The sequence below is a fragment of the Amia ocellicauda genome, chromosome 10, assembly GCF_036373705.1.
Source record: "Amia ocellicauda isolate fAmiCal2 chromosome 10, fAmiCal2.hap1, whole genome shotgun sequence".
Taxonomy (NCBI): Eukaryota; Metazoa; Chordata; class Actinopteri; order Amiiformes; family Amiidae; genus Amia; species Amia ocellicauda.
The window spans coordinates 41517356-41529422 of record NC_089859.1 but is presented as its reverse complement, the minus strand read 5'-3'; the positions used below and the strand labels follow the sequence as shown (position 1 = coordinate 41529422).

Below are 12067 nucleotides of genomic sequence, written 5' to 3'. Positions count from 1 at the left end.
TGCTCAGAGAGAGACCGTGTTTCACTGTTTCAGCACTTGCTCTCGGTTGTCACCCATTTTTAGTCTTTTAACTCGTCTTTTTACTGATCTTAACCTGATTTTTAACACAAAGGTTTTTATTTTAGGGGCGCGATACACCAGAAAGACCAAACATGTGGACCAGCTGGTAAACTTCTTGCTGGGCCAGGCTAAAATGGCCGTCTATAAGACTAGGAAGAACAGAGTGTGTGGGGAGGGCAGTGAGGATGCAGTGAGAGTGTTTGCCATGCTGGTCAAGTGCAGAGTCAGACTAGAGTTTAACTATTACAGGCTGATGAATGATTTGGAGAGTTTTGAACAGGTCTGGTGTATTAATGATGCCCTTTGTGAATTGTATGACGGGGAGTTGGTTTTTATTATGTAATTCATTTATAGGGTTTAGTATTTGATGGTTGTTTTGTTGTGTGTATTGGGTTGCTTTCTTTAAAAGTGTACAGATCAGTGGCGGAGTTAATGCTTGTTGGGGGGAGACAAACAAAGGGGAACACTTTTTTATTTATTTATTTTCTTTTGTATGAATTATTGCGTGTTGCAAACAGGCAATGAAGTCTGATAAAAGTCAAAAAGTCTCTCTCTCTCTCACACACACACACACAGCCAGCAAGACACACAGAGCCAGCCAGCTCAGCGATGACATCACAAACATCTCTCTCAGGTGACTCCTATGACATCACAGAGCACGTACATTCCGTTGCTTGCCGTCTGTCAACCACTCAGTCACTGCCAGCCAGACTGGCTGGCTGACTGGATGGTGGGGCTGCTTGCTGCTGCTGCGTACCTTAGCAAGCTTATTTGCTTGACCGGCCTTCCTCCTCCGCCCACATGCCCACCTATGTCCGATCTGCTGTTCACCTGGATCACAGCTCCGCCCCAACAAGGCAGAGCCCCCCAAGAATGGTACAAACTCACCCACGATCCCCTCCACGGAAAGCTATAGCAAAAGGCAAAAGCATTATACGTAATGAAGAGGAACCCGAGTCCAAGACGCATCCGACCAGCCATACATATTTGTGTGTATTAAAGATCACATTTTATTACATTTAGATTTTCTGTACTTTATTACATCTTTTTGTGATTTTTAAATGTATTGTTTCTTTTCCTTATATATGTATGTATGTATGTATGTATGTGTGTGTGTGTCTGTGTGAAAGTGTATGTGTTTGTGTGTCTCTGTGTGAAAGTGAGTGTGTGTGTGTCTGTCTCTGTGTTTGTGTGTCTGTCTCTGTGTGAAAGTGAGTGTGTGTGCGTGTGTCTGTCTGTGAAAGTGTGTGTGTGTGTGTGGGTGTGACAGTGTGTATGAGTGTCTGTCTGTCATGTAACTCGCACATCTGTGAGGGCACCATTTTTGCAGAAAGAGATGTACACATTTTGGAGCAACATATGCTGCCATCCAGACATCGTCTTTTCCAGGGACATCCCTGCATTTTTCAGCAGGATAACGCCAAACCACATTCTGCCCAGATTACAAGCGCATGGTTGCGTAGGCAGAGAGTGCGGGTGCTAGCATGGCCTGCCTGCAGTCCTGACCTGTCTCCGAATTGAGAATGTGTGGCGCACTATGAAGTGCAAATTAAGACAACGAAGGCCCTGTGCAGTTGCGCAGCTGAGGAAATGCATAATGGATGAATGGGGGGAAATCCCACTTGCTAAACTTAACCAAGTGGTGTCTTCAGTGCCCAAGTGCTTAATAAGTGTTATTAAAAGAAAAGGTGATGTTACATAGTGGTAAACAGTCGACTGTCCCAACTTTCTTGGTTTCTTTTCACTGCTAATGAGATGCTGTAGAGTGAGTTAGTTATATTGCTTTCAGGAGCTCTAATCGTATTGATGAGTTCATGCAGCATTTGTAATTGAATTTCAAAAAGAAATCCTTGCTGTCTGGCCTGTGTGTATGAGATGTACTCTGTCAATCTTTGGCTAACAACTGAAACATTGGTAGAACAGAAATGGCAACATAAAAAAGAAAAGTACATTTTAAAAGAGCACATTAAATAGGATGAATATACAGTTTTTTACAATCACTTTGTCACTAATTTCAGAACCTTGATGTCATTTTTCAAAACTCTAGACACAAAACTCAAAACGGTCATCACTTGTAACACAGGCTGTCCAATGTTCAAAACATTGCATTGTGCATTCATATCTTTAAAGAAACCTTGCACTTGCAGACTTGTTGGTTCAAATAATTCATTTATCATGAAATACCATAGTAACATTTATTTAGATCACCCACACAGAAGATACCGATAGTTTCACTGTGTAGTTGTTCGTACAATCATTAAATATTGTAGTACAAAATATGTGATACATGTTTCATTATGGTACTACACATAAATACATCACTGTAAAAGGACTAGTAGAGAGAATACTACAGACACAGTGGAATCATTGAACAAAATCTGAAATGTATTGATGCAATACAATCAAATCACACCATAGGTTTCTTTGAAGCCATGCAACAATAATTAGCTACAAAAAAGAACAAAACTACAGTAAAATGTCAACTGCAGTGTTCCTCACCTGGCTTAGTGTAAAACAAAGGATTGATTACTGTACTTCTGAATTTCCATCAGCCCTGTGTTCAGGTTCAGGTTCTCACAACCATTTTTCACAAGAGGCATCTTGAAACTGAACATACCTGAACATACTCAGTCATCAGCTGCTTCACTCTGTCTGCATTTCTTTCAAAAGGCACACTATACTCTGTGCTACACATTGGTATGCAGTATACAGTCATTTGACAATTGAGAGTAGCCTAATGTTTAGTGCATGCTGAAGACTTGCCGCTTCTCAGTACGGAAATTTCTGATGATTGAGGCCACAGTTGATCCTGAGTTGATTCTGAGGTTTGATTGAATCATTGTAGCTGCCTCAGTCATGGTCATGCCATGATTTACAACATGCTCTACAACTATTTCTCGGATTTCACTGGACACTATTTGCTGTTGCTGCCGCTGTCTGGTCCGTGGCCTTGTCCTCTACCACGTTCCCCCAACACCTCTCAAATGAGGCCCATGGCTGCCTCTCTGGTGAGGCCTAAGCCCTCCTCTATGACGAGGCCCACGACCACCTCTCAGAAGGGGTGCATGTCCCCTTCCATTCCTTTGACCACCACGTCTTCCTCCTCCCACTGCTTGACCTCTATTGTGACCTGGATGACTTGCCGGCTCCATGTTATCACTGTGTTGCTGGGGTGGATAGCACTCATTTCACTCGATACTCGTACCACAATGTGAAATCAATCATCAATAACCAGTTGGCAGTATTGGAAAAGCAATTACAAGGGCCTGCATACATACAGTAATGTCAAATCTGATGTGGAAGAACAATCATCTTCAACCAGGTTGGAGCGTTAGTTGCAATGCCTTTAATACACGCAGCGTGGAGAGGAACAGTGACTCAAGTAGATCCCAAAGTCGCTCTGCCTTCATTTTAACAGTCAGAGCTTTTATACACAAAAATCAAAGAGCTGGTTATAATCAGAAAGTCATTACTATGTTATCTTAAAAGTTAGCTAAGCAGAATTTATATCATTATAGGACAGAGTTCATAGATCAACACATGGATTAGGGAGCAGGCACTTCAATCATACTGTTTGACATTGTCTCCAAGATTCTCATCGTAAATAACAAACAGAAATCAAACTACCTTCTGGCCTGACCTTCTAGCTTGACCTTATCTTTCTTAAGTATACAAGAGAGAAAAACAGGTATTAGAGAAAGAATTTCTAACTTTCCTTCCACACTGCAAACATGGTGTGGAAAAGTGCTACATGATGATGAATGATGATGAAATATTACATCCATAGATAATGTAGTCCAACTGGTTCATGCTCCTCGTTTATTGATGTCAATGGATCTCATTATCCTGAAACTTTCATGATCGAAACATGGAATATTGTTTGTCAGTTTCCATAAAATTATGCATTAAGAGTAATGCAACAGTCACTTATCATTTTGAGCAGCTGTATCAATTGATAGTTAGATCTTTGTAATGAAATGAATAGACAGTGATCTCAGATGTAATGTGTGAATTGCATTTTGAAATGGTAATACTTTGATGTTAAGTTGTGTCATTTTAGTTCAATGAACAAATGTTCTGAGGTTGATGTGTATTGTATCCAAGCAATTGTAAAAAAGTGTTAGAGTTTTGAAAAATGTGCATTTTGATCATCGGGTGTGAGTTTAGTGTCTAGAGTTTTGAAAAATGACATCAAGGTTCTGAAATGAGTGCCAAAGTGATTGTAAAAAAGTGTAATATCAGGGGACAGTGGCTATTAGTGATCTGGCCTTCCGTGGCCTCTGTATTAATGTAACAGGTCACATTGTATGTGTACACTGATACTTGATAGTATAATATAGTACAAGTAAAAAACATACATAGGTATCATAGAAGTATTTTGCAGAAATGATTATGGATAGTTATCAAAATGGAGAGGAAATGCTAAATCCAGTCTCCCCAGGCTGAGCTTCTATTGCTGCACCTGCTGGCCCCACTATATGGATAGAGCCACACCAAGTACAAGAGTCTCCCCATTGCTATTTATATCTCCCTATCCAGTCTTCTTTATGTGTCAGGGTGGGGTGCCTATTCCCCTGCATGCTTTGAAACCTATAGCACCTGGGACGCACACTTGGGATCCGGTTCCTCTGCCCCTCACATACACATGAGGAATCCCAGGTGCTCAATACGTCATACTGTCTCTTTCATCTCATGTGTAAACTATGGACAAATACATGACTAAACGTGTTTAGTTGCTTTTCCCAGAATGCTTTGCGCCACGATATGCAAATAACGGGGACTATGATTGGCTCCCTGACTTTACCCACACTGCGACTGATGCTACCCATTTCACTACCCAACAAAGACCCATAATATGCGTGTGTCTGTCTGTCTGTCTGTCAAAGTATGTGTGTGTGTTTCTGTGTGTGTCTGTGTCTGTCTGTCTGTGTGTGAAAGTGTGTGTGTGTCTGTCTGTCTGTCTGTCATGTAACTTGCACATCTGTGAGGGCACCACTAATGCAGAAAGAGATGTACACATATTGTTTATTTTCCATATATATGTATGTATGTATGTATGCATGTCCAATTGCTTTGACAATACAAATGAATTGAATTGAGAGGGAGAGAGAGAGAGTAAGAGAGAGAGAGAGAGACAGACAGACAGACAGACAGAGAGAGACACACACACACACACACAGAGAGCCAGCCAGCCAGCTCAGCGATGACATGACGAGCCTCTCTCAGCTTACTGCTATGACATCACAGAGCACGTACATTCCGTTTAACAAATCGTTAAACAAAAAAGGTTATAAACACATTGACTACAATACCGGTTAGTAAGACGAAGGTGAGTCTCTCGTTAGTATTATTAGTCAGACATTAAATAACTACGCAGGTTAGTATTTATGTCAGGTAACTTCTCGTTATATATATATCAGTCTCATTTACGTTTAGGTGCCGAGAAAGATCCTATTTGTTACCACAATTTCCCTTAACTGATTATTATTCAATGATTAAGGATAGGCAGGGCCACCAATAATCTAATGTCTATTAACTTGTGTCAATTTCAGACTAAACAGTTAAACAGGAATGAGAAGATATTTCTCGGCGTTGACAGATTTTATTTCTAAAATTATCAACAAAACAGTTTAATGCAACTCACATTTATATTTAAGAAAACTAAATGATATTACACATTCTAGAGTTATGAATCACAGATTAACATTTCTAATTGATTTCTCAAATGTCATGAATCACAAACTCCAAACTGTTAAACTTATGTGAACTTCGTCGCAGAGAGGCCTCTCTGGCTTCGGGCTCAGATAACAGCACACGGCACGAGGTCCGTGTGGTTTGGAACAAAGGCAGTCCGGTTCGGCTTTGTCCAAGAACTTCCACTCAGTCGATGCACCTGGAAGTTGGGGTTTCGGGAATGTAGAGTCGTTTCCAAACAGATTTTCCATTGGTTTGAAGGCTCCAAGGTTGTGCACAAAATCTTCTTTGTAAGCATGGTTCCACCGTAGTTACTTGAAGACGAAGTCTTTGAGGAAAGCAGGGCCCTGTTTGTTCCAAGGGTCAAGTTTCTTAAGACTCAAATAGCTATTTAAGTGACTGACACTTTCGTATTCAGTCGACTTAGTCAATTGTCCAGCTGTAAAACTCCACTGATCAGGTGGGTCTGTGAAGTTATTTATTTAATAAAGTCCTTTAAAATAATTCTTCGCTCAATCTCCTTCTCATAGTTTAACTCTTCTGTTGCCGGCAAAGACTTGGTTGGTTTCTGATTCCGGTTCTGGCAACAGAGCTACAGGTTGAGCTGTGGCAGCGAGTTTCTGGTTCAGGTGAGAGAGAGAGAGAGAGAAAGACTGTCCGCTGTTCCTTATAGTCTGTCAGATCAGTAGGTGATTGGTCCCTGAGTTCTTGAGATTGGATTTCGGTTTCAGCCCCCAGTGTCCTATTGGAGGGAGGCTTTATTTATGACTGATGTCAATCCATGCCATCTTTTGGAAATGCCGGTTGGCCTGGGTTCGTAGCTCTATGTCGGGATTTCGGCTCTCATCCACTTCAAAGAGTTTTTATCACCTACAGGCCCCTTTCTCCAGACATCTCATAGCAGAATTCCAAACTATTTGGCCTCTTCTCGGTGCCATCCTCCCCAAAACTGTCACTTTGATGCAAACCAGTTCCAAGCTGATGAGCTAAGGAAATCTGATAACTTTGGGGGGGGAGAGGTCTTCTTTAGATCAGTGCTTCAGCTCAGAGCCCAAATGCTCTTATCCAAATACACCCAACATAACGCTACATATGTATGTATGTATGTATATATGTGTAGAAGGAAAATTAGAAATTATTTTCTTACACCTGTTTTTCTCTCTTGTATACTTAAGAAAGATACGGTCAAGCTAGAAGGTCAGCCCAGAAGATAGTTTGATTTCTGTTTGTTATTTACGATGAGAACCTTGGAGACATTGTCAAACGGTATGACCTACGTGCCTGTTCCCTAAAACCATGTGTTGACCTATGAACTCTGTTCTATAATGATATATGTTCTGCTTAGTTAGCCTTTAAGATAACATAGTAATGACTTTCTAGCATGTATGGATGTATGTATGTATGTATATATATATATATATGTATGTATGTCCAATTGCTTTGACAATACAAATGAATTGAATTGAGAGGAAGAGAGAGAGAGAGAGAGAGAGAGAAAGAGAGAGAGAGAGACAGACAGACAGACAGACAGCTCAGCGATGACATCACGAGCCTCTCTCAGCTGACTGCTATGACATCACAGAGCACGTACATTCCGTTGCTTGTCGTCTGTCAACCACTCAGTCACTGCTAGCCAGACTGTCCCTAAGACAAAGTGTACAATACTTCAATTATATCTCCTCCAGACAGATAAAGGGTATTAAGAGCTACGATGAAGATACCCAGGAGACGTAAAAAGCTTGCATCACCTGGTATTTCCTGGAGGTCACCCATCCAAGTACTAACCAGGCCCTGGCCCGTTTAGTTTCCAAGGTCTGACGAGACCGGGCACGTTCAGGACGGTGTGGCCGCAAGCCGAAATGCCTGGCTGAATGATGTCTCTTAAAGGCTGACGGGTGTTGACGGAATTTCCAGCAAAAAATAAAAAATAAAAAAATAAAAAAATGGAGGGAAAAATAACAGTGCAGGAAAGGGTGTTGAAAGTAGCCGGGAACGTGTACAATTCTTCAATTATATCTCCTCCAGACAGAAAGAGAGTATTAAGAGCTACGATGAAGTTACCCAGGAGACGTAAAAAGCTTGCAGCACCTGGTATTTCCAGGAGGTCACCCATCCAAGTACTGACCAGGCCCTGCCCTGTATAGCTTCCGAGATCTGACGAGATCGGTCGTGTTCAGGACGGCATGGCCGCAAGCCGAGAGGCCTGGCTGCATGATGTCTCTTAAAGGCTGACGGGTGTTGACGGAACTTCCAGCAAATAAAAAAAGAAAAATGGAGGGAAAAATATCAGTTCAGCAAAGGGTGTTGAAAGTAGCCGGGTACGTGTACATTTCTTCAATTATATCTCCTCCAGACAGAAAGAGAGTATTAAGAGCTACGATGAAGTTACCCAGGAGACGTAAAAAGTTTGCAGTACCTAGTTTTTCCAGGAGGTCACCAATCCAAATACTGACCAGGTCCTGCCACGTTTTGCTTCCTAGATCTGACAAGATCGGGCGCGTTCAGGACGGTGTGGCCGCAAGCCAAAAAGCCTGGCTGCATGATGTCTCTTAATGGCTGGCGGGTATTGACGGAACTTCCAGCAAAAAAAAGAAAAATGGAGGGAAAAATACCAGTGCAGCAAATGGTGTTGAAAGTAGCCGGGTACGTGTACATTTCTTCAATTGTATCTTCTCCTGACAGAAAGAGAGTATTAAGAGCTACGATGAAGTTACCCAGGAGACGTAAAAAGTTTGCAGTACCTAGTTTTTCCAGAAGGTCTCCCATCCAAGTACTGACCAGGTCTTGCCCCGTTTAGCTTCCGAGATCTGATGAGATCGGGCGCGTTCAGGACGGTGTGGCCGCAAACCTAGAGGCCTGGCTGCATGATGTCTCTAAAAGGCTGGCGGGTATTGACGGAAGTTCCAGCAAAAAAAAAAGAAATAAGAAAAATGGAGGGAAAAATATCAGTGCAGCAAAGGGTGTTAAATGTAGCTGGGTACGTGTACAATACTTCAATTATATCTCCTCCAGACAGAAAGCGAGTATTAAGAGCTACGATGAAGTTACCCAGGAGACGTAAGAAGCTTGCAGCACCTGGTATTTCCAGGAGGTCTCCCATCCAAGTACTGACCAGGCCCTGCCCCGTTTAGCTTCCGAGATCTGATGAGATTGGGCGCGTTCAGGACGGTGTGGCCGCAAACCAAAAGGCCTGGCTGCATGATGTCTCTTAAAGGCTGGCGGGTATTGACGGAACTGCCAGCAAAAAAAAAAGAAATAAGAAAAATGGAGTGAAAAATTTCAGTGCAGCAAAGGGAGTTGAAAGTAGCCGGGTACGTGTACAATTCTTCAATCATATCTCCTCCAGACAGAAAGAGAGTATTAAGAGCTATGATGAAGTTACCCAGGAGACGTAAGAAGCTTGCAGCACCTGGTATTTCCAGGAGGTCTCCCATCCAAGTACTGATCAGGCCCTGCCCCGTTCAGCTTCCGAGATCTGACGAAATCGGGCACGTTCAGGACGGTGTGGCCGCAAACAAAGAGGCCTGGCTGCATGATGTCTCTTAAAGGCTGGCGGGTATTGATGGAACTTCCAGCAAAAAAAATAAGAAAAAAGAAAAATGGAGAGAAACAAATCAGTGCAGCAAAGGGTTTTGATAGTAGCCGGGTACGTGTACAATTCTTCAATTATATCTCCTCCAGACAGAAAGAGAGTATAAAGAGCTACGATGAAGTTTCCCAGGAGACGTAAAAAGCTTGCAGCACCTGGCATTTCCAGGAGGTCACCCATCCAAGTACTGACCAGGCCCTGCCCCGTTTAAATTCCAAGATCTGATGAGATCGGGGGCGTTCAGGACGGTGTGGCTGCAAGCCAAGAGGCCGGGCTGCATGATGTCTCTTAAACGTTGGCGGGTATTGACGGAACTTCCAGCAAAAAAAAAAAAAAAAAAAAAAAAAAGAAAAATGGATGGAAAAATATCAGTGCAGCAAAGGGTGTTGACAGTAGCTGGGTACGTGTACAATACTTCAATTATGTCTCCTCCAGACAGAAAGAGAGTTTTAAGAGCTACGATGAAGTTACCCAGGAGACGTAAAAAGCTTGCAGCACCTGGTATTTCTAGGAGGTCAGCCATCCAAGTACTGACCAGGCCCTGCCCCGTTTAGCTTCCGAGATCTTACGAGATCGGGCGCATTCAGGACGGTGTGGCCACAAGCCGAGAGGCCTGGCTGCATGATGTCTCTTAAAGGTTGGCGGATATTGACGAACTTCCAGCAAAAAAAAAAAAGAAAAATGGAGGGAAAAATATCAGTGCAGCAAAGGCTGTTGAAAGTAGCCGGGTACGTGTACAATTCTTCAATAATATCTCCTCCAGACTGAAAGAGAGTATTAAGAGCTACGATGAAGTTACCCAGGAGACGTAAAAAGCTTGCAGCACCTGGTATTTCCAGGAGGTCACCCAACCAAGTACTGACCAGACCCTGCCCCGTTTAGCTTCCGAGATATGATGAGATCAGGCGCGTTCAGGACGGTGTGGCCGCAAGCCGAGAGGCCTGGCTGCATGATGTCTCTTAAAGGCTGGCAAGTATTGACGGAACTTCCAGCAAAAAAAAAAAAAAAAAAAAATAGAAAAAGGGAGGGAAAAATATCAGTGCAGCAAAGGGTGTTGAAAGTAGCCGGGTACGTGTACAATTCTTCAATTATATCTCCTCCAGACAGAAAGAGAGAATTAAGAGCTACGATAAAGTTACCCAGGAGACGTAAAAGCTTGCAGCACCAGGTATTTCCAGGAGGTCTCCCATCCAAGTACTGACCAGGCCCTGCCCCATTCAGTTTCCGAGATCTGACGAGATCGGGCGCGTTCAGGATGGTGTGGCCGCAAGCCGAGATCCTGGCTGCATGATGTCTCTTAAAGGCTGGCGGATATTGACGGAACTGCCAGCAAAAAAAAAAAAGAGAAATGGAGGGAGAAATACCAGTGCAGCAAAGGGTGTTGAAAGTAGCTGGGTACGTGTACAATACTTCAATTATATCTCTTCCAGACAGATAGAGAGTATTAAGAGCTACGATGAAGTTACCCAGGAGTTGTAAAAGCTTGCAGCACCAGGTATTTCCAGGAGGTCTCACATTCAAGTACTGACCAGGTCCTGCCCCGTTTAGCTTCCGAGATCTGACGAGATCGGGCGCGTTCAGGATGGTGTGGCCGCAAGCCGAGACGCCTGGCTGCATGATGTCTCTTAAAGGCTGGCGGGTATTGACGGAACTGCCAGCAAAAAAAAAAAGAAAAATACAGGGAAAAATACCAGTGCAGCAAAGGCTGTTGAAAGTAGCTGGGTACATGTACAATTCCTCAATTATAACACCTCCAGACAGATAGAGAGTATTAAGAGCTATGATGAAGTTTCCCAGGAGACGTTAAAAGCTTGCAGCACCAGGTATTTCCTGGAGGTCTCCCATCCAAGTACTGATCAGGCCCTGCCCCGTTTAGCTTCCGAGATCTGACGAGATCGGGCGCTTTCAGGACAATGTGGCCGCAAGCCAAGAGGCCTGGCTGCATGATGTCTCTTAAAGGCTGGCGGGTATTGACGGAACTTCCAGCAAAAAAAAAAAAAAAAAAAAAAAGAAAAAGAAAAATGGAGGGAAAAATATCAGTGCAGTAATGGGTTTTGAAAGTAGCCGGGTACGTGTACAATTCTTCAATTATATCTCCTCCAGACAGAAAGAGAGTATTAAGAGCTACGATGAAGTTACCCAGGAGACGTAAAAAGCTTGCAGCACCTGGCATTTCCAGGAGGTCACCCATCCATGTACTGACCAGGCCCTGCCCCGTTTAAATTCCAAGATCTGATGAGATCGGGGGCGTTCAGGACGGTGTGGCTGCAAGCCGAGAGGCCTGACTGCATGATGTCTCTTAATGGTTGGCGGGTTGTGACGGAACATCCAGCAAATAAAAAAAAAGAGAAATGGTGGTAAAAATATCAGTGCAGCAAAGGGTGTTGAAAGTAGCCAGGTACGTGTACAATTCTTCAATTATATCTCCTCCAGATTGAAAGAGAGTATTAAGAGCTACGATGAAGTTACACAGGAGACGTAAAAAGCTTGCAGCACCTGGTATTTCCAGGAGGAAACCCATCCAAGTACTGACCAGGCCCTGCCCCGTTTGGCTTCCGAGATCTGACGAGATCGGGCGCGTTCAGGACGGTGTGGCCGCAAGCCAAGATGCCTGGCGGCATGATGTCTCTTAAAGGCTGGCGGGTATTGACGGAACAGCCAGCAAAAAAAAAAAGAGAAATGGAGGGAAAAATATCAGTGCAGCTAAGGCTGTTGAAAGTAGCC

At 43.2% G+C, this 12067-nt stretch overlaps 5 non-coding genes and 10 pseudogenes across 5 annotated transcripts; all 15 read right to left on the bottom strand.

Moving 5' to 3' along the window:
- Positions 1 to 905: 905 nt before the first annotated feature.
- LOC136762329 (U5 spliceosomal RNA) lies at positions 906 to 1020 on the bottom strand. Its single transcript, XR_010820532.1, has one exon. It is a non-coding gene; the product is annotated as a U5 spliceosomal RNA (small nuclear RNA).
- Positions 1021 to 7490: 6470 nt separating this feature from the next.
- On the bottom strand, positions 7491 to 7609 carry LOC136761340 (uncharacterized; annotated as a pseudogene).
- A 221-nt stretch (positions 7610 to 7830) lies between these two features.
- LOC136762670 (5S ribosomal RNA) lies at positions 7831 to 7949 on the bottom strand. Its single transcript, XR_010820863.1, has one exon. It is a non-coding gene; the product is annotated as a 5S ribosomal RNA (ribosomal RNA).
- Positions 7950 to 8158: 209 nt separating this feature from the next.
- On the bottom strand, positions 8159 to 8277 carry LOC136762224 (uncharacterized; annotated as a pseudogene).
- Positions 8278 to 8483: 206 nt separating this feature from the next.
- Positions 8484 to 8602, bottom strand: LOC136761151 (uncharacterized; annotated as a pseudogene).
- A 215-nt stretch (positions 8603 to 8817) lies between these two features.
- Positions 8818 to 8936, bottom strand: LOC136762490 (5S ribosomal RNA). The gene has a single exon (XR_010820688.1). It is a non-coding gene; the product is annotated as a 5S ribosomal RNA (ribosomal RNA).
- Positions 8937 to 9151: 215 nt separating this feature from the next.
- Positions 9152 to 9270, bottom strand: LOC136761063 (uncharacterized; annotated as a pseudogene).
- A 216-nt stretch (positions 9271 to 9486) lies between these two features.
- LOC136760710 (uncharacterized) lies at positions 9487 to 9605 on the bottom strand (annotated as a pseudogene).
- A 224-nt stretch (positions 9606 to 9829) lies between these two features.
- On the bottom strand, positions 9830 to 9948 carry LOC136760692 (uncharacterized; annotated as a pseudogene).
- Positions 9949 to 10157: 209 nt separating this feature from the next.
- Positions 10158 to 10276, bottom strand: LOC136761110 (uncharacterized; annotated as a pseudogene).
- A 220-nt stretch (positions 10277 to 10496) lies between these two features.
- Positions 10497 to 10615, bottom strand: LOC136761019 (uncharacterized; annotated as a pseudogene).
- A 208-nt stretch (positions 10616 to 10823) lies between these two features.
- LOC136760799 (uncharacterized) lies at positions 10824 to 10942 on the bottom strand (annotated as a pseudogene).
- Positions 10943 to 11151: 209 nt separating this feature from the next.
- LOC136762654 (5S ribosomal RNA) lies at positions 11152 to 11270 on the bottom strand. The gene has a single exon (XR_010820848.1). It is a non-coding gene; the product is annotated as a 5S ribosomal RNA (ribosomal RNA).
- A 227-nt stretch (positions 11271 to 11497) lies between these two features.
- LOC136761129 (uncharacterized) lies at positions 11498 to 11616 on the bottom strand (annotated as a pseudogene).
- Positions 11617 to 11827: 211 nt separating this feature from the next.
- LOC136762540 (5S ribosomal RNA) lies at positions 11828 to 11946 on the bottom strand. The gene has a single exon (XR_010820737.1). It is a non-coding gene; the product is annotated as a 5S ribosomal RNA (ribosomal RNA).
- Positions 11947 to 12067: the final 121 nt, after the last annotated feature.